Below are 17,217 nucleotides of genomic sequence, written 5' to 3' on the forward strand. Positions count from 1 at the left end.
TTGCAGGTGGCTGAAAAAAGGAAGCTGTTGCTTTTGAGGAACTGATAATTTGGCTGTTACAATGGGCTGTCTGGATGCCTGCTTGCTTCTTGGCACCCTCCCCACTCAAACACAGATGCACATAAAGAAAACCTGCGCATTTGTAAATAAATAGATATTATGAAAATGCCACAAGTCTTCCGTGCAGGAAACGGACGCTGAAAAAGGCTGTGCCGTAAAACCTCTCGCCATTTGAGGAAGTGGGAAGTGCCAGGCAACTGTGTCATCCTTTCTTTGTACAAATTCAGCCCCATCACTCATCATGAGTAATACTAATAATGAAAAAACTCTGAAGCTTTCTTTTTTTTAAGGCAGTGCAACCATACTTCACAATTATCACATTGACACCCAAAGCATTTTAAAGCAAGGGGAAGTTCTAGGAGGGTGACGAAAACCAAATGACACTGTGCTTCCTAGGACAACCGCCCCAGCGCAGGCTGACAACAGCTTGTGCATAAAAAGCAGGTTGTAAGAATCTGGAGGGCACAAAACAGGAAGGAGCTGGCCTGTGATTCAGGAGGGTCTGACGTAATGCTTAGATGCCAAACTCTGTATTTAAGGACAAAGAGGGGCAATGTGTTGGTTGCCCAACAGACCTTTGTGTCTAAGCCCCCAACAGACCCCTTTATTTTTCTTCTGCACTTCTCTTAAGGACCCTCCAGACTGGGGTGGGTTTGGGGGCAGGCAGGCAGTGCCTTCTGCAACCTGGCGCTGGTGCAACAATAGTGGACTAGCAGTGGATTTACACTGGACTGTCCACACATCCTTCTGCTTTATCAATTGTTCTGTGATGCTTCCCAAACATGATTGCTTTACTGCTCTCTGGAGGGGCACTACTAGTGCTATAGCGCACGCACACAAAAAAATAAAGCAGAACATTGCAGAATAAAATGTTACAGGATTCCACAGGAAATTATGGAACATGCACTGACGTGGAAGTATTATCTCTGCCCTGAAACTAATGCAAGCACAAACAGTACTGAAAGTGGGATCCTGTATCCTCCCCCCTGAACTCCACCAAGAGCACAAATAATCACAAATGCATATTAAAAAGTACCCTTGGTCTCCTGTCTAGGGATTTGCAAAGATGGCAGCATCACATCTCCTCTGTCTATTCTCTTGGAGTGCCACGGGGGGTGGGGGGCAAAGTGAGGTGCCCAGGTTAGTGTGAATGGGATTGGAGCCTTATCCATGGTGTGGAGGGAAGTTTCCCCAAAGCTTCACCCATCGGGAGTGAAAAAAATGAAATTAAAGGACGTAAAGAGAAACGTTCTACACTTTCATGCTACATTTTGCAGGCAAGAGTGCCCCAACGTTGCCTGTCTATGTGTACAAGGATTATCAGAACAACTCTTTAAGGCAGATCATGGACACGGGTGGTGTTATGGTCTAAACCACTGAGCTTTCTCGGTGGTTTGAATCCCTGAAAAGGGGTGAGCTCCTGTTACTCTGTCCCAGTTCCTGCCAACCTAGCAGTGCAAGTAGATAAATAGGTACGACTGCGGCGGGAAGGTAGATCATAGAATCATAGAATAGAATCATAGAATCATAGAGTTGGAAGAGACCACAAGGGTCATCGAGTCCAACCCCCTGCCAAGCAGGAAACACCATCAGAGCACTCCTGACATATGGTTGTCAAGCCTCTGCTTAAAGACCTCCAAAGAAGGAGACTCCACCACACTCCTTGGCAGCAAATTCCACTGTCGAACAGCTCTTACTGTCAGGAAGTTCTTCCTAATGTTTAGGTGGAATCTTCTTTCTTGTAGTTTGGATCCATTGCTCTGTGTCCGCTTCTCTGGAGCAGCAGAAAACAACCTTTCTCCCTCCTCTATGTGACATCCTTTTATATATTTGAACATGGCTATCATATCACCCCTTAACCTCCTCTTCTCCAGGCTAAACATGCCCAGCTCCCTTAGCCGTTCCTCATAAGGCATCGTTTCCAGGCCTTTGACCATTTTAGTTGCCCTCCTCTGGACACGTTCCAGTTTGTCAGTGTCCTTCTTGAACTGTGGTGCCCAGAACTGGACACAGTACTCCAGGTGAGGTCTGACCAGAGCAGAATACAGTGGCACTATAACTTCCCTTGATCTAGATGCTATACTCCTATTGATGCAGCCCAGAATTGCATTGGCTTTTTTAGCTGCTGCGTCACACCGTTGGCTCATGTCAAGTTTGTGGTCAACCAAGACTCCTAGATCCTTTTCACATGTACTGCTCTCAAGCCAGGTGTCACCCATCTTGTATTTGTGCCTCTCATTTTTTTTGCCCAAGTGCAATACTTTACATTTCTCCCTGTTAAAATTCATCTTGTTTGTTTTGGCCCAGTTCTCTAATCTGTCAAGGTCGTTTTGAAGTGTGATCCTGTCCTCTGGGGTGTTAGCCACCCCTCCCAGTTTGGTGTCATCTGCAAATTTGATCAGGATGCCCTTGAGTCCATCAAATGATGTTTCCGTGCGCTTTGGCTTCTGTCACTGTGACCCGTTGTGCCAGAAGCGGTTTAATCATGCTGGCCACATGACCTGGAAAGCTGTCTCTGGACAAACACTGGCTCCCTTGGCCTGATAGTGAGATGAGCGCTGCATCCCATAGTTGTCTTTGACTGGACTTAACCATCCAGGTCATCAGAGTCAACAAAAGAGTGGCGGGAGCTGTACTGGTATGCAATCTCAAAAATGATAGAATGATCTCGATACGAATCCAAGGCAGACCTTTTAACATCACAGTAATCCAAGTTTATGCACCAACCACTGCTGCCGAAGAAACTGAAATTGACCAATTCTATGAAGACTTACAACACCTTATAGAAATGACACCAAAGAAGGATGTTCTTCTCATTATAGGGGATTGGAATGCTAAAGTAGGGAGTCAAGAGATAAAAGGAACAAATGGCAAGTTTGGCCTTGGAGATCAAAATGAAGCAGGGCAAAGGCTAATAGAGTTCTGCCAAGAGAACAAGCTGGTCATCACAAACACTCTTTTCCAACAACACAAGAGACGACTCTACACATGGACATCACCAGATGGGCAGCATCGAAATCAGATTGATTATATTCTCTGCAGCCAAAGATGGAGAAGCTCTATACAGTCAGCAAAAACAAGAACTGGAGCTGACTGTGGTTCAGATCATTAGCTTCTTATAGCAAAATTCAAGCTTAAACTGAAGAAAGTAGGAAAAACTACTGGGCCGGTAAGATACAATCTAAGTCAAATCCCTTATGAATACACAGTGGAAGTGAGGAACAGGTTTAAGGATTTAGATTTGGTGGACAGAGTGCCTGAAGAACTATGGATGGAGGCTCGTAACATTATACAGGAGGCAGCAACTAAAACCATCCCAATGAAAAGAAAATGCAAGAAAGCAAAGTGGCTGTCCAACGAGGCCTTACAAATAGCGGGGGAGAGAAGGCAAGCAAAATGCGAGGGAGATAGTGAAAGATACAGGAAATTGAATGCAGATTTCCAAAAAATAGCAAGGAGAGACAAGAAGGCCTTCTTAAACGAGCAGTGCAAAGAAATAGAGGAAAACAATAGAATGGGGAAAACCAGAGATCTGTTCAAGAAAATTGGAGATATGAAAGGAACATTTCGTACAAAGATTACCATAATAAAAGACAAAAATGGAAAGGACCTAACAGAAGTAGAAGACATCAAGAAGAGGTGGCAAGAATACACAGAGGAATTATACCATAAAGATATGGATGTCTCGTACACCCCAGGTAGTGTGGTTGCTGACCTTGAGCCAGACATCTTGGAGAGTGAAGTCAAATGGGCCTTAGAAAGCACTGCTAATAACAAGGCCAGTGGAAGTGATGATATTCCAGCTGAACTATTTCAAATTTTAAACGATGATGCTGTTAAGGTGCTACACTCAATATGCCAGCAAATTTGGAAAACTCAGCAGTGGCCAGAGGATTGGAGAAGATCAGTCCACATCCCAATCCCAAAGAAGGGTAGTGCCAAAGAATGCTCCAACTACCGCACAATTGCACTCATTTCACATGCTAGCAAGGTTATGCTTAAAATTCTACAAGGCAGGCTTAAGCAGTATGTGGACCAAGAACTCCCAGAAGTGCAAGCTGGATTTCGAAGGGGCAGAGGAACCAGAGACCAAATTGCAAACATGCGCTGGATTATGGAGAAAGCTAGAGAGTTCCAGAAAGACATCTACTTCTGCTTCATTGACTATGCAAAAGCCTTTGACTGTGTTGACCACAGCAAACTATGGCAAGTTCTTAAAGAAATGGGAGTGCCTGATCACTTCATCTAATCCTGAGAAATCTCTATGTGGGACAAGAAGTTACAGTTAGAACTGGATATGGAACAACTGGTTGGTTCAAAATTGGGAAAGGAGTTTGACAAGGCTGTATATTGTCTCCCTGCTTATTTAACTTATATGCAGAATTCATCATGCGGAAGGCTGGGCTGGATGAATCCCAAGACAAAATTAAGATTGCCGGAAGAAATATCAACAACCTCAGATATGCAGATGACACAACCTTGATGGCAGAAAGTGAGGAGGAATTAAAGAACCTTTTATTGAGGGTGAAGGAGGAGAGCACAAAATATGGTCTGAAGCTCAACATCAAAAAAAAAGAAGATCATGGCCACTGGGCCCATCACCTCCTGGCAAATAGAAGGGGAAGAAATGGAGGCAGTGAGAGATTTTACCTTCTTGGGCTCCATGATAACTGCAGATGGTGACAGCAGCCACGAAATTAAAAGACGCCTGCTCCTTGGGAGAAAGGCGATGGCAAACCTAGACAACATCTTAAAAAGCAGAGACATCACCCTGCCAACAAAGGTCCGTATAGTTAAAGCCATGGTTTTCCCGGTAGTGATGTATGGAAGTGAGAGCTGGACCATAAAGAAGGCTGATCTCCGGAGAATGGATGCTTTTGAATTCTGGTGCTGGAGGAGACTCTTGAGAGTCCCATGGACTGCAAGAAGATCAAACCTCTCCATTCTTAAGGAAATTAGCCCTGAGTGCTCACTGGAAGGACAGATCGTGAAGCTGAGGCTCCAATACTTTGGCCACCACATGAGAAGAGAAGACTCCCTGGAGAAGACCCTGATGTTGGGAAGGACTGAGGGCACAAGGAGAAGGGGGCGATAGAGGACGAGATGGTTGGACAGTGTTCTCGAGGCTACGAACATGAGTCTGGCCAGGCTGCGAGAGGCAGTGGAAGACAGGAGTGCCTGGCGTGCTCTGGTCCATGGGGTCACGAAGAGTCGGACACGACTAAATGATTAAACAACAACAACAACCATCCAGGGGTCCTTTACCTTTACCTAAGGTAGATCAGTATTAACAGCCCCGCCCATACTGAAGCTTTGGGGAGGGGAGAATGAGAGGCCCAGTTGCTTGAGGCCTTCTAAGAAGTTCATGGCTTAGGTGATCTTCAGACCTGCTCTGCAGCACAGCCTCTTATTCCCAACTCTCCATCAGCTCCCCAAGACAGTATCAAATTTATAGGTAACAAGGCCTCTGAATTTTATTAATTCTGACTTCAGGAATACCCTGGCCTAAAGGCTGCACTGTCACCAAATTTTGAAGCAGAAGGGTCATCAGCATGAAACCCGTTTGCACATTTCCATGACTTACATTTTTATTTTTTATTTTTACTGCAATACATGCAGCAGAAAGGCAGGATCAGCTGCAACTTTCTACGGTCTGTATAAAATAAATACTGGAATGGGGGAAAAGGTGAGATCCTATCAGATGGAGCTCTCTTGTATCTGGATTTTGTCTCATGTGCAGCCCCAGAACAAGCCCTGCTGAAATAGAAGGCCTGAGTGACGCGCCAGCAGGCCGGCCAGCGGGGGGGGGGGGGGGGCATGCTGTGTGACCTGCCAGTGGCCCTTCAGTAGGGTTGGGTGAATCTATCCATTTCAGTTTCCCCCATCTTCTTATCTTTCGAGGCTGCAGTTCAGCTCCCCACACTTCCACACCAGTGTAATATATATTACAGTGCTTTCTTCTGGGGGTACTCAAGGGCACTGTAACAACTTCATGGTCAGAACCGGTGCCTTCTCTCTCTCTCTCTCTCTCTCTCTCTCTCTCTCTCTCTCTGCGATGTTCTCATAAAAATTCATCAGCATCTTAATGCGAATTTCCCTTAATGTATATATTTATATATATATATTGAATTCTGCCCAATACACAATTTTTTGCAAGGGAATTTTCCTAATATTATATGCATTTACACAAACTGTATTGTATTATCATTTCATTTAAAAAATCATTTCATTATATGTGTTTATATGCAGGTTTTACCCTAATATATGCATCCCTAATACTCAGTAGCAAACCTCAGTTTGTTTGTTTTTTTAAAAAAATAATATTTATTCGATTTTCCACAAATACAAAGATAGAATTAAAAAGAAAAAAAAAAGACCAAATACAATAAACTAAAATAAGGAAGAAGAGGAAAAAGTAAAAATTTAAAAATACATAGAAATACATAAAAATACATAAAAGCACCCCCCTCCACCCCACCAACACACACAAAAAAAAACAAAAAACAAAAACATTTAAAAAGAAAAACATTTCCATTTTTCAAATTTCATCTTTCATTAACTTATTTCCTCGGCCTCCTCCCACCTCCCTTTTTGTATTCCAGTTATTAATCAAATCAGCAAATTCTTTCCATCTTTCACTGCTTACTCGCTTATTTGTCTTAGTCCATTTAAACCTTATTCTCCCATCGGTATCTAAAAAATTGTCCAAACTCCAATCTGCTAAACGAAGAGAAAAAAAAGACAAGAATAAACCTTAAATCTTATACCCTTAAATCCTAATATATACCCTTAAATCCTAATATCTCAAATCTTTATCTCATTTCCACTAAAGCCAAATAGAATCATTCCACCATCTCCCAAAAGTTCTTAATCATACAATGTTATGCTGAATGCTATTTTTAAAAGTTCCCGATTTTTCCCACCATCTCTTCCCCCTGGTTTCGGATTCTGCCAGTCTTTTCTACAAATTTTATCAGTCTTTCCTGTCAGCCATTAGTTCCATCAACCCGGTTCCCTTATGTCCGAGGCTCTTAAATCTTCTCTCTGGACTGCCTGCAAGTTTTTTCCCAAGCCTAAAATTGAGTCCCAAAGAACTTCTTTCCCGACGTCTCCTTTACTCCTCTTCAACACGCTTGCCCAAGCTCCATGTTTCAATTTCTAGACCAAAAGATATTCCAAAGCGTACTCCACAGTCTCTTTGGGGTTGTGGAAATCCATTTTTCCAAGCTTTCCCGCAGTGCCACCCTCCAACATATAGACCATCCATCTTGCCTTACTCAGTCCAAGTGGGGCACTGCCTCTCCCAATCAGTCCTTCAACCTCCATGACCTCAAACTTCAAATTGTATCCATCAATTTGAGGCCCTAATACTGAGGCTTCCATGTGAGATTCCTCTTGCAGAGGCAGATCAGATTTTGATTGTTCCATCCTCTTCTCCAAAGCTCGTCCTTGCAAAATTGGTTCCACATCCCGAACCGCACCTGTTGAATTACTCACTTTCTGTGCCAAAATAGTCACATTTTGTTTCAGACCAGAGATGCCCTGTTCAAGAGTGCCCACTTTCTTTATGACTTGTTCCAACAGAGCTGTTATTCTATCAGCCATGTTCCCAGGCTCTTCTTGTTTTTCCAGTGTTATCTACTACTTTTCAAGGCCACTAGTTTGCAGCCTCCATGGAATTTTCCATCTCAACAATGTAACAGCCACAGTTTCTAAAACTCCCCCGTCAACAACAGCTTCTTTTTGTTACTTTCAATTCGAATTTCAGTTACAAAATTACAGATCAGCTCCTTTTCCTTCCAAATGCCACGAAATCAGTACGTAAGAATATTTATCTCTGTTCATCCTTCCATAAAAGTATACTCCATTCCTCCGTTGTTGTTATTTTTTTTTAAATTATAAAACCTTTTGACAGTCCGATCCCAGGCTTGAGACGGTAGTGAATTAGGTCGTCTTTTTACTGTCCTGCAGGTCTCAATCATCCACCAAAGAATCTCCCCCTCTTCCTCTGCTTCCGAGGGGGGGCTTAGAAAACTTGAATGATGAAAATTTATACTTTACAAAGTACTTTTCAAAAGCTCCAGCTTACAGCGGCTTTGCTTTGATCTTTCTACAAAACGGAAGGTGGGCTTCCTGTTTAAACCTTCACGTTCAAGTGCCAAATTCAGATATTTTTGTAATCCAATTCCGTTTACTTACGAAGTTTCTTTAAGTCCAAATGTCCACAGGAAAAGTCGGCGCTTTCTGGTAACAGCTGTGCGGCTTCACTCCCTGAAGATAGCGGTCAATTCGATGTGCCGCGCCACTCACCCCACGTCGCTCCAGAGCCCCGAAACTGGGTCTCCCCACGAGTAGGGGAGGCGCAAAAGGCACGTGCCGAATCCCAGGCCCACGGTCTTCCTCCGACTGTGGTTTTTTGCGGGTCTCTGCCTCGCCGTGGCGGTCAGACCCTTCTTTTCAGAGAGCGGTTTCCTCTGAGACGGAGGAAATCCGCCATTATCCAGACGCGCCAACCCGGAAGCTCTCGCAAACCTCAGTTTGTTGAGTAATGTGTGAGAAGTCCCAGGGAGGCGCAGCAAAGCCTGGCTCACAGACAAAGCTTCCCAGCCTAGCTTCCAAATGCATTTCTCATCATCCATACCTGGAAATGGCTGTGCACCTAAAACCCCTTGTGTGAACTACCCCAGTGCTCATTTCAACTGAGCAGCTCATCAACATGAGGTCACTTTCACTTGCTGATAGCAAAGCCAGATAACTGACAGTTAAGATTGAAAGTGAACTATGTCTAACCATTTTAAACATAGTTCAACACTGGTACTGAGCTGACAGGTCAATAAAACATGAAAGTAAAAGATGAGTTGCTGTTCTGAGCCTGCTAGTTAGAGCAAAATCGTAGGTTGTATTCAGTGCTAGTCCTACTCAGCACAGCACCATTGACATTAATGAGCCTCTAAGTTAGTCATGTCCATTAACTTCAATGGATCTACTCTGAGTAGGACTAGCAGTGAAAACCACCCAATAGATGGAATTCAGCATTGCACTATGGTGAACATTTCATCTGTGCAAGTGTTTCTGTATGCCAGATGGAGGAGCCCCTCTTTCTTCCTCCCCTGCCCTGTTCTGGGGGTTCTCACAACCCCCACAAACCAATTTCAGGGGGGAAGAGGGGGGAATCCCCATAGCGCAAGTGGAAGTCCTTGCTCAGAGCTTCCACTGACAGGGGTCATTAGATGAATCCCGCTCAGCTCAGACCTAAAAACATGGTGCTTCTGCAAGCAAGCAATTAAAATGCAGGCACGGCCCCCAATGTGACATCCCCAACTAGGGTGCAGTAGGGTGTGGTAGTGGATTGAACCGGGGGTGGGGGGTGGGGCTTCAACAAAGCACTTGGTGTCAGTCCTCCATTTGTAAAATGGGGGCATTAATGGCGTCTCTCCCTGAGTGATTAGAGATGTTGGAGATAATCACTGTGACGACCTCTGCATTCCTACCCAAAAATTGGCTTCACGATGTTTATTACGGTAATGAGATTGAGGTGGTGCCACAAGCCAACCTGGAAACACATGAGAATGGGCCAGCAGAGCCACCTCCACAAAGCCGTTGGGATTAGGATGGCCTTTAAGATGGAGCAAAGGAATGAGCAAAATAAGCAGAGTATTGCACACTCAGGAACTGGCCAAGAAAGAGGTGGTGGCACGGCAGGTGCGGGATGGCAGAGGCTGGGTCATCTGTGCACCATCACACAGGTATTTGTCAGAGACCAGGCTGACGAGTACTGCTCTGATGAAGAACGGTGGGAGCCTCCCCCTCTTCCTGCTCCTGGCCAGGATCCTCAAGCTGCACAGGAGCAGGAGAGCATTTGGAACAATGGTTTGCTGTGGGACACAGTTCGGAAGACAACAGTTGGGAAGAACTGGGGGGGGGGGGGGAGAGAGACAGCTAGAAGAGGAAGAAGAAGTGGATGCTCTCTGGAAAGCATCCAGCCTCTTAGTCCAAGGGCAAGGAGATTAGATAAGGTGGCTGCACAGAAGGCCAGGTGGCGGAGAGATCAAGTTGCAAGGGGTGGAAGTGACGGGAGTAACTAGGGGGGAAGTGGGTGTGAACGTTAATTGGGAACACCGTCATTCCGAAAATGGTTGCTTTGTAATCAGTTCAAGACCTATGATGAGCATGATTCCTGAAACCTGTATCTCCACTATCACATGTCATAAATGGTCTATTTCACCCCCGTAAATGCTGGCTAGATCCTAAGCCTTGGCATTTGGTATGTCACACATGGTGCACAAATCATTGCCTGCCAGAAACAACAAGCGTAGCTCAGATCTAGAACAGAAACAAAATGCTAACAGTGTTTGAAATTTGATGAATTATTCAGATCTTAAAATGGAGGTTTTGGTTTCAAGATTTGGTATCAAAATTTAACAGTCATGTTTCAAAATAAATGGCTCTCGTACAAAATACAGCAGTCAACTATTTGAGGATTTTTACCAAGCCAGAATTAAGATTGCCGGAAGAAATATCAACAACCTCAGATATGCAGATGACACAACCTTGATGGCAGAAAGTGAGGAGGAATTAAAGACGACAGAGGACGAGATGGTGGGACAGTGTTCTCGAAGCTACCAGCATGAGTCTGACCAAACTGCAGGAGGCAGTGCCTGGCGTGCTCTGGTCCAGGGGGTCATGAAGAGTAGGACACGACTAAACGACTAAACAACAACAAACAACAACCAGTTCAAGATAATGTTTTCCTGTTTGGATGCATGAATGAAGGACTGAATAAAGGATGGATGAGGTTTGTACAAAATGCACTGAAAGCAACTGTAAGGGCTCATTCACCCTTCCTCTGGTCCTGCTGCTTCTCCTGGGGAAAACCATTCTTAGCACTCAGTTGGAACAAATGGCAATTTGAGTTTTCTCCAGATTGACGTTTGCTCCCATTTAGCACTAAAGAGTGGGCTTTCCCTGGGGAAGGAGTGGGGCAAGGGGGAACCTGCTCAGACCCTGTGCCTAGAAAACACAGGAAAAGCAGAGTGTGGACGGGCCCCATGTCAGCTGTCACATACTGGTAAATACTGACCACCACTGCCTGGCACTGGTGATAAACCAGATTGCTGATCAATGTCAAATTCTAATACTGAATACAAAATAATAGCTGGGTGCCCACACATTTGGAGGATATTCATCTTCCAAATTCACAGAGGGTCACTCTTATGGGCAGGTTTCATGTCCTGTCTGTTTAGAACCCCTTCATTTACTTTCTGTTTCAAAGGTTGTCAAGCACATCAATTTGTCGTCCCCCCCTTTTTTTTCCAGCAAAAGGAAAGTAAGTGAGTCCTATCCTGGGGGTTAAAGTAGGACACATTCCAAGTGGAGATAAGTTGCCAGTTCTTAAAAATGGAAAGGGATTAATCACAGGCTGCTCAGAGAAACAAGGAATTTCCCATCAAGACCAGACATTCTTTTGAGGGCAGCAATTTTGAAATCCACATGCTAACATAATACTAATGATCCCTGTCATCAGTGGGTCCAGAAAACTGATCCAACAATAGGTAGTTAATTAGCAGTTTTGGGAAGCAATGAAGGTATTTGACAAAGTGCTCAGACTATAAAACAGCTGGACCTATGATGCTCTATGTGGTGGAGTCAGATGTGATCCAGATCAGCTGACAGTGAAGCAACACGGGCTGCAATTTGACTGTTCCCTGTTCTGACCACCAGGGGCAGTGACACATTGGTGGTAGTTTTCTTGTTTGGCAACACTCCTGGCTTGAGAGTAAAAGAATGAAAGCCCCCTTGAGCCTCTCTAGCACCAGCAACTCTGCAGCCCTGGCGCCTGAAAGTGTCAGCACCACCTTTAATAGCTAGATAAATGACAATGAAGTTGCAGATTTATTTCCAAGAGAACAGTAAAACAAAACAAAAATGCAAGTGTCAAAGGAATCATATGCAACATTAGTCACACTGTTGCTGTCAGGTAGTGATGCTGCTATTATGAACTGCCATTCTATTATTATATTCCAGTGGGCATCAGGGCTTATAGCTCCCTACTTCCTGGAAATCTAGACTCAGCTGCAATGCAAATGTAAAGCAGTGGGGGGGGGGGCTGGGCTCCCCTTCTAGTTCTGGATCTCCCTTCTAATTCTGGGGTGCCAGACATTGACTTAAGCATACTAAAATTTAAGCCATGTTAAAAAAATAAGATGTCCCAAGGGTGGTTGCTATTCTAAGAACCCACCAGCCCTTTGGACAGAATGAGCATCTCTCTGTGGTTAAAAAGCTAAAGCTAAAGGACCCCTGGATGGTTAAGTCCAGTCAAAAGCGACTGTGGGGTGTGGTGCTCATCTCGCTTTCAGGCCGAGGGAGCTGGTGTTTGTCCACAGACAGCTTTCTGGGTCATGTGGCCAGCAGGACTAAACCGCTTCTGGCTCAACGGGATACCTTGACAGAAACCAGAGCGCACAGAAATGCCATTTACCTTCCCGCCACAGCGGTACCTATTTACTGACTTGCATTGGCGTGCTTTTGAATTGCTATGTTGGCAGGAGCTGGGACAGTAACAGGAGCTCAACCCATCACAGGGATTTGAACTGCCAACCTTCTGATTGGCAAGCCCAAAAGGCTCAGTGGTTTAGACCACAGCGCCACCCGCATCTGTGGTGTCACCAGTCTGGTAAGTAGGCACAATCCTACCAGATACTGCCTATTAATCATATCCAACTTTCCTGCCAGTACCATTCAGTCCCTGTTCTTTTTCTAGTTACGATGAGCAGAGAAGACACTGCCTTCAGCCATCTACCACAAACTGGGGAAATGGCGGCTCATCATAGGAATAGGACCCCAAAGGTAAGGGGGAGTTTCAGGAGCTGAAGTGCAAATTGAGAGAGGAAGACCAGTGGGTGAACATTCTGGGAAGGAGAAGGAGAAGGAGAAGGAGAAGGAGAAGGAGAAGGAGAAGGAGAAGGAGAAGGAGAAGGAGAAGGAGAAGGAGAAGGAGAAGGAGGAGAAGGAGAAGGAGAAGGAGGAAGGAGGAAGGAGGAAGGAGGAAGGAGGAAGGAGGAGGAAGGAGGAGGAAGGAGGAGGAAGGAGGAAGGAGGAAGGAGGAAGGAGGAAGGAGGAAGGAGGAAGGAGGAAGGAGGAAGGAGGAAGGAGGAAGGAGGAAGGAGAAGGAGGAAGGAGAAGGAGAAGGAGAAGGAGAAGGAGAAGGAGAAGGAGAAGGAGTTTGGATTTGATATCCCGCCTTTCACTCCCTTTAAGGGGTCTCAAAGCGGCTAAGATTCTCCTTTCCCTTCCTCCCCCACAACAAACACTCTGTGAGGTGAGTGGGGCTGAGCGACTTCAGAGAAGTGTGAACAGCCCAAGGTCACCCAGCAGCTGCATGTGGAGGAGCGGAGACGCGAACCCGGTTCCCCAGATTACGAATCCACCGCTCTTAACCACTACAGCACACTGGCTCCCAGTGCACAGGAGTCCTACCTGTACACATGAAACCCCCCCTCCAAGCTCCATGAGACTTACAAGGACTACACAAGGAGTCCTTGTGTAGAGCTGCACTGCTGGTGTGTCCTTTGGGAGGTATTTTGTTTTTATCTTTTAAAAGCAACTGTGGGGGAATTCAAAGCCAGACCACACTATGAGTCTGTGGTCTTTAATCTTTTCCAACATGCCACAGCTCAAATGAAAACCACCCTCGTCAACCCACGGGGGCTGCTATTTGCGCCAGGAGGCAATGGCAGCTTCTCTCTTGATGCAAATAGCTGCTTGGGGAGTGGAGTATCCAGGACCCCTGGACAGCGAAGGGCCATACAGCTCAGTGGTGGAGCATCTGTTCTACATGTGGAAGGTTCCAGGTTCAATTCCTAGCATCTCCAGGTAGGGCTGGGGAAAGGCTGCTGCCTCAAGCCCTGGAAAGCCATTGCCAGTTGGATTAGACAGCGCTGAGCTGGAAGGACTGGTTGTCTGACATGATCCCAGGCAGAACCCTATATTCCCTAGTTACAGGGGTAAAGGTCAATAAAAAGCTTCCCTTCTCTCTACAGCCCCAGTCTTGACCCATCACACAGATATTGGAGGCGCTCCTCAGACCATCACTATGTTCAGGTAGGACTCAACTCTTTCCCCACAAACTGAAGGTTGCACAATTAAAGCTGGCTTGGACTTCCTGCACAACAAGCCAGCTTCTCCAAAAGATCAGACCTTACTTCTTCTGTTCCTTTGCCATAAGGAAAACTAATGGAAAATGCACCAGAAAGTGTGGGGAAACCCTTGCTTGCCACAACAACCCTCCCAACTCCCTGCAAACAAATCAGGAAACAATTCAAGAAACAGGTTGCCTGGAAGCGCCTTGGGGATGCTATTCACAAAAAACCAAACCAAACCAACAAAGAAAAAACAGGCACAGCCAAACTACGCATTTAACGCGAAGCTTCGCCTGAGCTTGAGTTTCACAAGCTCTCTGCTGCATCAGAGCTGAATTCCCCAAGTGCTTGAAAATTCCCAGGCTGGTTCCCACTGGCCATCATAGCTGGACAGGAAGCCCTACAAGACCCCAATGTAGTCCCATTATATATATAATCCATTTCTTGTGGTAATTGCTTGAGGCAACTCTAGTGGCTGGAAGCACCATGGGAAGTGAGATGAGAGAGAGAGGACGTGCTCTCAGCCAGCAGAGCCTACCAGCAGCCCCTTCTGCCAAAGCTTCCCTTCTCCCAGGCTGGGGCCCCACCTCACTCAGCTCATTCCCATTCAGAGCAGTGGTGCCCATGGCTCCCCCTTCTGCCGTCCTACTGAGTGCCTCTTCTGCCGCACCGGACATCTTCTCCCAGCCCTCAGCTTTGGCCTAGAACCAGCTGGTGCCAAACGTCTGCTTGGCATTGCTTCAGCTTAGGAGCCAGGAAACCAGACACAGTTTATAACACCTCAGAGTGCAGTGGAAGGAAGATACGTTCTCCACCGCCGGACTCTGAATAAGGAGCAGAAACCTTCTCTGGTGCGTCCAGACCAGCAAGGGGTGCTGGCTGACCAGACCAAAACTGGTCCAGCAAATCTTTTGTTTTCTAAATGTCCAGGCTAGTTGCCAGGGGTTTTGCATCAAAGCCCACAGTGCTGTTTTGCTTTCAGAGATTGTTTGGGGCTTAAAATCAGCACCAGTATTGTCACTGAGTGCTTGTGCTTGAATTGTACAGAAGAAGGAAGACTGAGATCCATTGGGAGATCTCTGCGCCTGGAATAAATCTAAAAGGTGCAAAAAAGTAAATCAACCATTTTTAATAACATAGATATGGAAGGATTTGAAAAGTTTACAATAAATCTCTGACCTACGGAATATGCAATAATGACCAACCATTGCATGTGACTTCACAACACTGAAAAGCAGTGTGCATAATATCACATCAGTGTATTCTAAAATATATAGCTGTATCTAGAATACATTGATGTGATGATACACAGTGTCTGAATCATTCTTTGTTAAGTTTTCAAATCCCACTGTATCTTATAAGATATATTTTATAAGTATGTGATAAGAAAGAATTATGTTCATTTAGTTCCTTGGCTTTATTTACTCTTTTGTATCTATTGATTGTTCAGGGAATATTCTCTAGGTTTGCTTTTGCAGTAGATATGCAAGGATTCCTGACTCCTATTCATTTCTCCAACAACTTTCCCCCACCTAAATCACACTGCTAAAATAAAGAGTGTGAACCAGGAGGAATGGACCTCCTTTGTGTTAAAGGGCTGAAAATTCAGATCCGTTCTCACCCCGTTTCTTCCCTTCTGCTGCACCTTATCTATTTATTAAATCAGAACCATTATATTATAATCTAATTATTTCTGTTACTCACAGCTCCAATCCTGCTCATGATGTATGGTGGCATCTCTAGAAAGCAGAGGGGGTTACTATTTTTGTCATACCATCAAATTTGTGCACAGCTGGGCAGGATGCAGCCTCTCTGCACATGGTTAGATTTGTGGCACCACATGCAGCACCCAGAGGAGCGCAAGCAGGATCTTATTCGTGTGCTCAGTGGACACATGCAGGCAATGAATAAAGTCATTTAGCTCAGTACTGCCTACACTGACTGGCAGCAGACCTCAAGGCTTCCAGACATTCCCAGCCCTGCCTGGGGATGCTGTGGGTTGAACCCAGCCCTTCTGCTCACAAGGCAGATGCTCTGCCACTCAGTCCTGCCCTGCTGCTCCCTGGCCATATTACCTGCCCTGGGTAAGGATGTCTCAGCTCTGTCTGCTATGTTGATGCCCAATGAGAGCCACAGAGGGCTTATCAAACTTACCTTTTGCCCCACTTATAAGCTCTGTATCCAAGCATGGTTGGTTTTTTGTTTTGTTTTGTTTTTGTCCTGGAGCTTTCCCCACAAAAACCCACTTAACTGGAGCAGACGCCAATTTGGGTTTTTAAGCTGATTGCTGTTTGCTCCAATTGAGCTGGAATGAGAAAGTTTTTGTGGGGAAAGCTCTCGAGAAAAGGAAAAACGCTTGGACACAGAGCTTTAAAGCACGGATCCAGCCGGGAAAGAGCAGAGGAAAGGCAGGAGAGCTGCAGATAAAAGGCCAATGGGGCCAATGGGAGCCAAAGGGCAGGAGCTCAGAGGCATGTTTGGAGAGTCACCCACACCCCGCATCTAGTGCATGTGGCTTTCCCACAAAGACTCATGGGAACCGTAGTTTGCTAAGGGTGCTGGGAATTGTAGCTGAGTGAGGGGTAAACTATGCTTCCCAGGATTATTTGGTGAGGGGCAGGGGGGGGGGAGCCATGACTGTTAAAGTGCAATAAATCTGCTTAAAACAGTGCCGTGCCGGGTCTTGTGAGAGGCTCCTGGCTCCTGCCATGCTCTCTGTCATGCCTCCTTCCATCATCCCTGCTCCTTTCAGGGTGGTGATGCTCGGTGCCAGTCTGTTGGTGGTGCCTGTTGGCCTCTGCGCTGGGGAAGGAATTTGGGGTGGGCAGGGGGGAGATGGGCAGCCTTCCAGCAGACAGAAGGTTCACAGCTGGGGCAGCCAGGATTCCAGAGAAAAGGTGGTGAGGGAATGAATCTGCTTCGACAAAACTTGGGTTGCTGTGTCACAACATCCCATCTGACCCAAGCAAGCAGACCAGAGAGGAGCCCACACAAGCAGAAATATATACACAAAAGCCCC

The 17,217-nt window shown here is 45.7% G+C and overlaps 2 protein-coding genes across 3 annotated transcripts in view; both read right to left on the reverse strand.

Moving 5' to 3' along the window:
- The window catches only part of LOC310668159 (uncharacterized protein), a 172,092-nt gene that overhangs the window by 46,723 nt on the left and 108,152 nt on the right, over positions 1 to 17,217 (reverse strand). The gene's annotated exons all lie outside the window — the stretch shown is intronic.
- SYN1 (synapsin I) overlaps positions 1 to 17,217 on the reverse strand; it is a 105,037-nt gene that overhangs the window by 14,609 nt on the left and 73,211 nt on the right. The window lies entirely within an intron of this gene.

This window comes from Podarcis tiliguerta, assembly GCF_965153285.1.
Source record: "Podarcis tiliguerta genome assembly, chromosome: 17".
Taxonomy (NCBI): Eukaryota; Metazoa; Chordata; class Lepidosauria; order Squamata; family Lacertidae; genus Podarcis; species Podarcis tiliguerta.